The 9,987-nt window shown below is 36.1% G+C and overlaps 1 long non-coding RNA gene across 1 annotated transcript; it reads right to left on the bottom strand.

The window, feature by feature from the left end:
- Positions 1-2,072: 2,072 nt before the first annotated feature.
- On the bottom strand, positions 2,073-4,171 carry LOC147011793 (uncharacterized). Its single transcript, XR_015051831.1, has 4 exons — positions 3,101-4,171; positions 2,845-3,003; positions 2,459-2,516; positions 2,073-2,234 (listed from the first exon to the last, which is right to left on the bottom strand). It is a non-coding gene; the product is annotated as an uncharacterized LOC147011793 (long non-coding RNA).
- Positions 4,172-9,987: the final 5,816 nt, after the last annotated feature.

Below are 9,987 nucleotides of genomic sequence, written 5' to 3'. Positions count from 1 at the left end.
ATTACATCTTCCAGGGTATTCTTTCTGTGGTCCAGGCACAAACTTGGATAAAAGATTAGATGAGGCAGACAATCCTAAATCCTGGAGTAAACCAATCAATAGAGTTGATGAAGTGTGCATGAGACACGATATTGATTATGGGAATACCACAACGTTGGAAGAAAAGCATGAAGCCGATAGAGAAATGTTGTATAATTTGTCTCTGATACAAAATCCAACCTTGAGAGAAAAAGTTGATAGGTTCATCGTGAAGAAGATGATTAGTGCTAAATTGAAACTTGGACTTGGAAATTCAAAAAACTCATAGGCTCTAATGATGCCATTAAGACTGAAGAGCAATTAGCTGATGAATTACATAAACCAATATTCACAAAGTTTCAGAGAAGGAAAGTTTATTCCAAGGAAGTTGATTATATCTGGTCTGCTGATTTGATTGAACTCAATAATGATAAGGGGTACAAGTATGCTTTAACCGTTATTGATTTGAGGAGTAGATATGCGTGGGTTGTCCCTTTAAAAAACAAAACAGGTAATACTCTTATGTTAGCTTTTCAACAGATATTTAATAAAAGTAAGAGAAAACCTAAAAAATTGTGGACTGATGAGGGTAGAGAGTTTTATAACAAGACATTTATGAATTTTCTAAAAAATAACAGTATTACATTATACAGTACCTTTAATGAAGGGAAGGCAGTTGTTGTTGAACGTTTTAATCGTACCTTAAAAGAGAGACTATATAAAAAATTCACACAACTCGGTTCACAACAATGGTTATCTTTTATTCAGGATATTGTGGATAAGTATAATGACACGATTCACACGTCAACGAATATGAAGCCATCAGAAACATTTACAAAATTAAAATATGAAAAAGAGATTAATGTCAGAAAACCTAAGTTCAAAGTTGGTGATATCGTAAGAATATATAGGTGGAAATCTCATTTTGAAAAGGGTTTTACTGAACGATGGACGAAAGAACTTTTTAAAATTGTTGATGTAATAGATACAGTTCCTTGGACTTATAAAATATATGATTTGGAAGGGGAAGAGATTTTAGGTTCATTTTATTCACAGGAATTACAAAAGACAAAGATAAATTGAAATTTTTTGACTCCGCCCCTTTTTGACTCCACCCACACAAGCCCCACCCACACAAACCCCGCCCACACAAGCCCCACACAAACCCACCACACACAAACCCCACACAAGCTCCAATAAATTGAAATTTTTTGACTCCGCCCCTTTTTGACTCCACCCACACAAGCCCCACCCACATAAACCCCTCCTACACAAACCCCACACAAGCTCCACACAAGCTCCACACAAGCTCCACACAAGCTCCACACAAGCTCCACACACACACAAGCTCCACCCATATTCACATAATTAGTGATTAGTTAATTAGTTCCCCCACACACAACATGTTTATTTAATTAAAAAATTATCCACCCATCCACACAAGCTCCACTCATCCACCCATCCACCCATCTCTCCACCCATCCATTGATCCACACAAACCTCATCCACATTCGCCCCTGCCCACATAAACCCTGCCCACATCAACCCCTCCCACATAAGTCCTGTCTACACAAGCTCCACACAAAAACTCCACACACATAAACCCTGTCCACATAAACCCCTCCCACACAAGCTCCACCCACATAAACCCCGCACACACATCCCGACCACACAAGACCCACCGAAGCCCCGCCCACATAAGCCCCACCCACATAAACCCCTCCCACACAAGCCCCACCCACATAAACCCCGCCCACACACACCCCGCCCACACAAGCCCCACCGAAGCCCCGCCCACATAAACCCCTCCCACACAAGCCCCACCCACACAAGACCCACCCACACCCCGCCCACACAACCCCCACCAAAGCACCGCCCACACAAGCCCCTCCCACACAAGCCCCACCCCCTCATCCCCCCTGTGCGCCCCCCACCTTTGACCCACCACCTCCCTCATCCCACCCCCCACCCTTCCCCACACACACACATGGGGAGGGGAGGGATGGGATGAGGGGGTGATGGGTCATTGGGGGGACGCACCTACCCTCCCTTCATGTTTTGATCCTCTTCTTGTAATTCAGAATCAAGTAATTGTATACAAAACAAATATAATTTATTAATATTGAAAATATTAAATATTCATTTGCGAGAATGTATAATCTTTCCCAGCAATCTTCTCCAGCTGTCTTGTGATTTCGAAACTCAGACACCATATTCTGTTTTGAAACAAAAAGTGGATAATAATTACATGGTAATATGAGTAAGCCTCGTTGACCACTGAATTAACACACCAGGAGGCCGACTCAGCCTGTCATCCTTTCAAGGTCAATAAAATTAATTCCAGTGTACTGACAAAACCGCGTTCAAACTAATAATGCAACCAACATTAGACGACATTCTAAAGAGAGAGTGATATTAATAATAATTCAGAAATATTTACCTCCAGAAAATCATGTGTTGTACAAGATTGCTTCAACAGCTGATGTTGTGCGATAGTGCTGAAAAAAAAAAAAAAAAGTCAAGGGTATAGATGAAGAGACAGACAGACAGGGAAAGCAACACACACCCACACACGCACACACACACACACACACACACACACACACACACACACACACACACACACACACATAGACACACATAGACACACGCACACACGCACACACACACACACACACACACACACATAGACACACATAGACACACGTGTCTCACCATTGGTTTAATTCATTCGAGATCAGAGACCGGTCATTATAAATCATTGATCTCTTCAATAAGAGCAGAGAGAGGTAGGTAGGAAGACAGACACACACACACGTGTCTCACCATTGGTTTAATTCCTTCGAGATGATAGGACGTGATAAGACTTCGTGCCACTCATTGAAAATGTCTTTCAATTCTCTTCTAAAATCATTGATCTCTTCAATAAGAGTATTAATTTCATGAACCACGTCGTGATACGTAAACTCAATTTCTTCCAATGCCCTGTCAGGGAAAAATATATATATATATATCAGAATTATCATGATTTAATTAATAATCATTTGCTTCATCGTTCAAAGAGAAAACCAAACAAACTTACCAACTCTGTAGTAAGCTTTTGCCTTCATCGGAAGAGAGATCATCCATGTCTCAGTTGTAAAAATGAAAACCCGTCTGGCAGAAACTTTGTCTGGTGAATCACTTATAAGGCTTACAATGAGAAAATTCCCGAAACATTGGGTGCGGCCACAGGAAATGACAGCTTGGAAAATAACTGGGCGATTGTATGAATCATTTACAAAACATACTTAAAATGGTTTCGATTCAAATGTTTTCAGTTCGTGTTCTGAGATAAAATATAAACACGAGACCTTGTCTCACAGAATAGTTCCTATTTTTTCACAGCATGACTGTCTAAAACCACACAGCACGACCGTGTCAAAAAACACTTCCTCATTTTCACGGCATGAACTGAAAACATTTGAAACAAAACTTTTTTTATGGCGTGGTTTATACACAAAAATGATTTGCAACTCAGGAGGTGGTCAGATGAGATCATTAAGAGAAGTTTATCATTTCGTAATGGCACAAAAGGGGTATCTTAAAAAATATAAAGATTCAAATGTTTTGTTTGTCAATATTTTAGATGGGGATTATTGTGCAAAGAAAATTAAACTATTGAAGGAATTTGAGAATGAACAAATCTTTATAGGTTCAATGAGTGAGCTGTTCAACCCCCAGGTTAAAGGGGAGACAAATAAATATACCTTGGGATAGCCTGGTTATATATATACAAAGCCTGGTGTTGGCTTAGTGGTTAGGGTGGCGGCTTGGGATCCCAGTGTCCCGAGTTCGAATCCCGCTCAGCTGCTGAATTAACACCAGGGGGTTGACTCAGCCTGTCATCCTTCCGCGGTCGGCGAAATGAGTACCAGTATACTGGTCCCGGTGTATGCCCCGGTTAGAATAGGTGTACCATATCCCTGTGTTGTAAGAGGCGTCCAGGAAGGGCATCCGACCATAAAACATTGCCTCACAAAAAGCCAAACCCCTGCACAGCAGGGAAAAACGGATAAAAAGGGGGTTTATTTTTAGGGGAAAAAAAAGGGAATCGCTGAAAATCCCCCATTCATTTACATGGGGAAAAGTGAGCCAGAATCAGTAAATCCACCCTACTATCATCTTCTTCACGATGAACCTATCAACTTTTTCTCTCAAGGTTGGATTTTGTATCAGAGACAAATTATACAACATTTCTCTATCGGCTTCATGCTTTTCTTCCAACGTTGTGGTATTCCCATAATCAATATCGTGTCTCATGCACACTTCATCAACTCTATTGATTGGTTCACTCCAGGATTTAGGATTGCCTGCCTCATCTAATCTTTTATCCAAGTTTGTGCCTGGACCACAGAAAGAATACCCTGGAAGATGTAATTCCCCTGGTATTCCAGTAGTTGTAAATTTACTTCCTGATAAAAACTTTTGTATATCTCCTCCGAGTTTGTGTTTGGAGATAAATTGATTTTTTTTTTGAACCACACACCGAACATATACCTTTTTGTATAACCCTGTTATTTTTACTTTTAATATATGAAATATTTTTAGTATTAGTTTTCTTTTTACATTTGAGACAACAACTCATTTATTTATGAGAAAAATTCCTGCAGAGTGCAAAAACCTTTTTAGTTTCCAACATGCACATTTGAATCTTAATTTTTAAAACATAAAGAATCCTTAGAAATGCCTTCACTCTCTCCTCCATTTATTTAAGAAAAAAAAAATGAAAAACTTGAATTAAAATCCATATCTTGTCGATGCTAATAGTCTTGTCGAAAGTATTGCAAATAGACTTGTCAATTCTTTGTTTTCCTCCTCGGTGGGTTGTTATTTTCTGTAATACCACCAATCTTTTTTGAATCTCACTGGTTTCCATATTTTGATATTTATTCATTCTCTCTCTTTCCTCCCTCTCTCTCTTCTCTCTTTCCTCCTTCTCTCTCTTCTCCTTTTCCTCCTTCTCTTTCTTCTCCATCTCTCTCTTCTCTCTTTCCTCCCTCTCTCTATTCTCTCTTTCCTCCTTCTCTTTCTTCTCCCTCTCTCTCTTCTCTCTATTCTCTCTTTCCTCCTTCTCTCTCTTCTCCTTTTCCTCCTTCTCTTTCTTCTCCCTCTCCTCCTTCTCCTTTTCCTCCTCTTCCCTCTCTTCTTCAACTCCTTCCTCATCCCTTACTATCCTTGAATCGTTTACACCCCATAGAATATTATACATATATTCATCAGGATTTCTTGTTATTCCTGTATCCAAAATAATTTTTTTACAACAGGAAACCAATAAAATTTCTTTTGAATTTCTAAAAGAGCCTTACCTTTTCTTAACCTTATAATTTTTTCATTATTTAACATTCTAATTAAATCTAAAGTTGTCGGTTTATCAACATCAGCATAATGCCAATCTTTTATTGAAAATACCTCATTCTTATGTTGTAGAACATATTTATTAAAATAACGAATACCCTTTTCTTGAAGGTATGCTTGGACACAGAAATGATAATTTTCTTGAAGCCTTCTTGCTGTCATTTATGTATTAGAAATATATGTTAGAATAATATTATGGCACGAAACACCTCCCCATCTTCCCATAGTTAAATCATTTTGTATTTCCTTACTTATTATATATAATCCTGTTTTTTCTGTTTTCATGAGATAAACAAGGGCAAAACCATTATTATATTTACCCTTATTAAATTCTTTTATTTGTTGTTTACTAATCGTGGCTCCACAAAACTCATTCTCGATACCAAGTGCATAATATTCTTCCTTACGAGACTGATTTAATTGTTCCAGGTCTTCGAGGTTAATTTTAAATGACCAATTATACCCTAAATCATTCATATCATACCCCCATTGTTCTATTCTCATACAAACGATACGCCCTTCTTTATAAAAATTTATTTTAATTCGAACTGTGAATTCTGTATGACCTGGAGATAATATCAACACTTCTGTATCTTTGGAATACACAGCCGTTTTATTTAAGTATATATATTGTGATAAATCGCTTAATCTCACCAAGTCATTCGCGTCAGTTGGGCTTGGATAATTTTTTAATTTATAAGCATTTTTCATGTTAATATTTTTGTTTATATTATATTTATGTCGTTCAGCCTGTGCCTTTGTATAATAATTTGATAAATCAATATCCAGTTCTTGAGATACACCAAAGATAGAACCATCTTTACCAACATAAGTCATTTATATTAGATTAAAAATAATATCATAAAATATTTTATTTTTGTTGAGTTGAAATAACACATATAGACATAATTGACCACAACACTTGGAATTTAATTCTTGGACTTGAAATGTTTGATAAACACCATTCTGTAAGAATTTTATGACTTCAACAGGTGGTGGAAGACCAAAACTATCAAAATAATATTTGTCTTGACTATTAAAAATACAAACCCAATGAGAACCGTTCCCATCATTATCTTCTAAGTTCATAATAATATTCTTTGTATGTTTCGGCACATTTGTTAATTCATCTCTCATACAAATAACCACATTATGAATTTTTAATTTCTTACAATATTTGGCAAGTTGTAAATTTGATGTTGTATTCTTTCCAAATTCTTTCAACCACTCATCAATGCTCATTTATTTATTAGAAAGATATAATCCATTACCTCTTTTCGTTAATTTTACACCTGCTTGTGCTATAGAAGAAAGCATATCTCCAACTAACAATCTCGCTTTATCAGGCAGACCTTCAAGTTTTTCAGCAAAATCTACAATTACACCACTTCCACTAATTTGTTTCTCCAACTCTTTGTTATGTCTTTCCAATTCTTTTTGAGCCTGGAGTTGAGCCTTCCTTTCGTTGGCAGTTTTCACCGCTGTTGAAATACCACCCGTCAATGCTCCAACCGCACTTAAACCAGCAAATAAAGGAATTAGAAATGGGAGAAATCCTCCACTCGTCTCTCTTATTGAATATTTTTTCAACATTGGTTTTGTCATTTTAATTTTAAGTGAGCCAGTGTCATTCAAGATTTTAACCTGTTCTCTTGTGAGCAAAACATCAATTCTTACTGCTCCTTTTCTCTGAATTGTATTAACGTTAATCGTACAAGGCTTTTGATTTTGAACACAAGATGATAGTTTATGAAGATTGATTTGATTAACATATACCCCAGTTGGTACTTTGCCACTCATTTATTTAACAAAAAATTATGTGAGACTAATCATCACACCATTATCTGTATTAATCTGCAATTCTGTTTCTTCCAAAAGCAAACAATATGTATCAACTTCTTCACTCTCTCCTCTTTCAATGTATAGGGAAGTATCCACTCGATTAGACTTTATAGTTTCCTTTTGAGCGCTCAGGTCAAACGCATAGATTGTATACAAACTTTTAAATGCTGTCATATCCAAAATAGGTTCTTTATTTCCATTACTTTCACACACCTTTTGGTAAGACTTGTATGCTTCAGCAAAATCATTTTTTTCCCAATTAATTTCCAATCTATCTCGTGGATAAAATGTTCCATCTAGAGAAACGCGAAGTTGTTTCACCTTAGCATTATCACTCAATGCATTATTCTTATCAGTCGCAGTATCACCATCTGGCTTTTTAAAAATCATCCACAGATATCGTGGCTTTCCTTCCAGAACACCCAAATTCCACGTGTAAGTAGTTTGATTGAGTTTAACGTGTTGACATCTTCTTTTGAGGTATGATACACTGAGTGGTTTCTTTGAGTTAAGTCTTCGATTCAACATCTCTTCTGTTTTAAGATTAGGAGTATATTCACTGATATACCAACTCATCTCCTCAATTACAAATTTATTCTGTTCACCAAAAGCACTACCAACACCAAAAAGCAATCTATTTTCATTATCATTCCTTTGTAGTTGAAATCTAATTTTAAGACCATACAGAACTTTATCATAATCACAAAATCCAAATATACCTTTAAGAGGAACTGCCACAGTAAAACTATTTTCTGCTTTTGTATCATCATTATACATTCCTTTCCTTTGAATATATCCAGGGTCTGTGTTTGTTCCCGTTGACATATCAGGAATAAAACCTTCGACAGACCCCTTTCCCATTCTATCACTGAATGTATAGAGTGTAAATTTCATCATTTCAGATACAGCAGAGACATAATCAACCGCTTCAACTTCTTGTGTTCCAATATACAATCGCACACTATCAAACATTTTCCAGAAGAAATCATTTACAAGTGTAGCGTTTGTGTTATTCCCAGCCTTAGTGAATTTAAATTTACACAACAAGAAACTTTCGGAGAGATTCAAATAGGTTTGTTGATTATTTATTTCAAAACTTTTTGTACCATTTGTATTCCAGTCTGTTCCAGTTATTGCATTTACCTTGAAGTAATCTTCTTTTTTAGTGGAGTTTGAGATAATAATAGTATCATCCAAATCATAGATACTATCAATTGCTTCCATACTTGTATTTATTTAGGAAAAAAGATGTTAAAACTTTTGAAACCCTGATCCAAGTATTTGAATTATTTTCTGTCGTTCTTGGGGGACAACTGAGTTTTACCTTTCTTAATTTCTTTTATTGCTTGTAATTTATGAGATTCCTTCTGAGCATCTTTTATACTCTTTACAGCACCTGCTACATTTCCCACAGCAGAAGCAGTTGAACCAATTAGGTCTTTATGTTTAAGAATAGTTGAACCAATACCCATGAGAGTATCAATTATCCCATCTCCTCTAAATTGATGTCCGACACCCCTTTGTCTCTTAGGTTTATAGTATCCTCTACCAAGATACATACCTTCACCCTTGTAGTACGGGGAAAGGAACATCCCATCCCCTGTAATTATTTTATATTTTCCCAACTCGTGTTTCCTCACAATAACCATCGTATTTATTTATTGGAAAACTTCACGTAGGTGAATTCTGATGGATATAACTTCTCCATTAAAAGAAATCACACGATTATCTTGGTCGGTTATCCTAAAATTTACTCTGTGTATGGTTTTTCCTGACACAGGTAGATAAACCAAATTTTTAGGTTCCATATTGAATTTATAACCAATTGGGGTTGAGTATGCGCTGAATGAAAATATTGTATTTGTTTTTTTCCATCATTATAAGCACCATCAATCAAATCACAGTGAATTAACACCGAATTTATTCCTGAGGATATTTGAATGACATTATCACTGTAAAACGTCCCATTAGTTTCAATCTTTTTTGAGGAGAAACCCAATAACTCTCTAAATGAATTATCAATTGTGAAATCAACCTTGTAGTTATTTTTAACTTTAATCGTTGATTTTGAAGTATGTTTTTGAATGTTTATAACAATATTTTTTGGTTCATCACCCTGTTCTTTCATAAGACGAGCAATTTCGGAAGATATTTGAGAAATCTCGTATGCTCCGGGTGAGACTGTTATCGTTTTGTATCCACTTCCCGGATTATAACTAAACTTGTCATTTTTCTCGGTTATATTAAATAAGGTATTATAAGTTTCCATGGACAATAAAGATGCCTCATATTCTTTTGTTGTGTCAAGTTGTAGTGGGTATGGGAATGAAGATGTGTGGTCGCTTGTTGTGAAATTAAAACTCAGGATTGTGCTTCTCATCTTATTTAATATGAGATAAAATGTCTTTATATTGAGATTTATTAATTATTTTCATGTTCATCAACTGGTCTAAAATGGCTGATGCTTCATTAAAACAATTGTTATTTCCAGCCTTCTTACTGCCTAACAACAATAACAGTCTATTAACTAATTGCGATGGGTCATTTGGAAGAAAACTAATACCTGAACCAAGGATACTTAAAGCCTGAATAATGTGTTTCTCCTTCTCATTCTTCCTACTTTTACCAGAAAGAATAACCTTATAATTTAGAGTGTTCAGCAAATCAATATATACTCTATCATCATTATTTTCCATATCCAATGGTTTATCAATATACTTTGATTCATCC

This window comes from Eptatretus burgeri, chromosome 15 (assembly GCF_056783735.1).
Source record: "Eptatretus burgeri isolate ZD-2024b chromosome 15, Ebu_testis_v1, whole genome shotgun sequence".
NCBI classification, from domain to species: Eukaryota; Metazoa; Chordata; class Myxini; order Myxiniformes; family Myxinidae; genus Eptatretus; species Eptatretus burgeri.
This window is presented reverse-complemented; position numbering and strand designations above follow the sequence as displayed.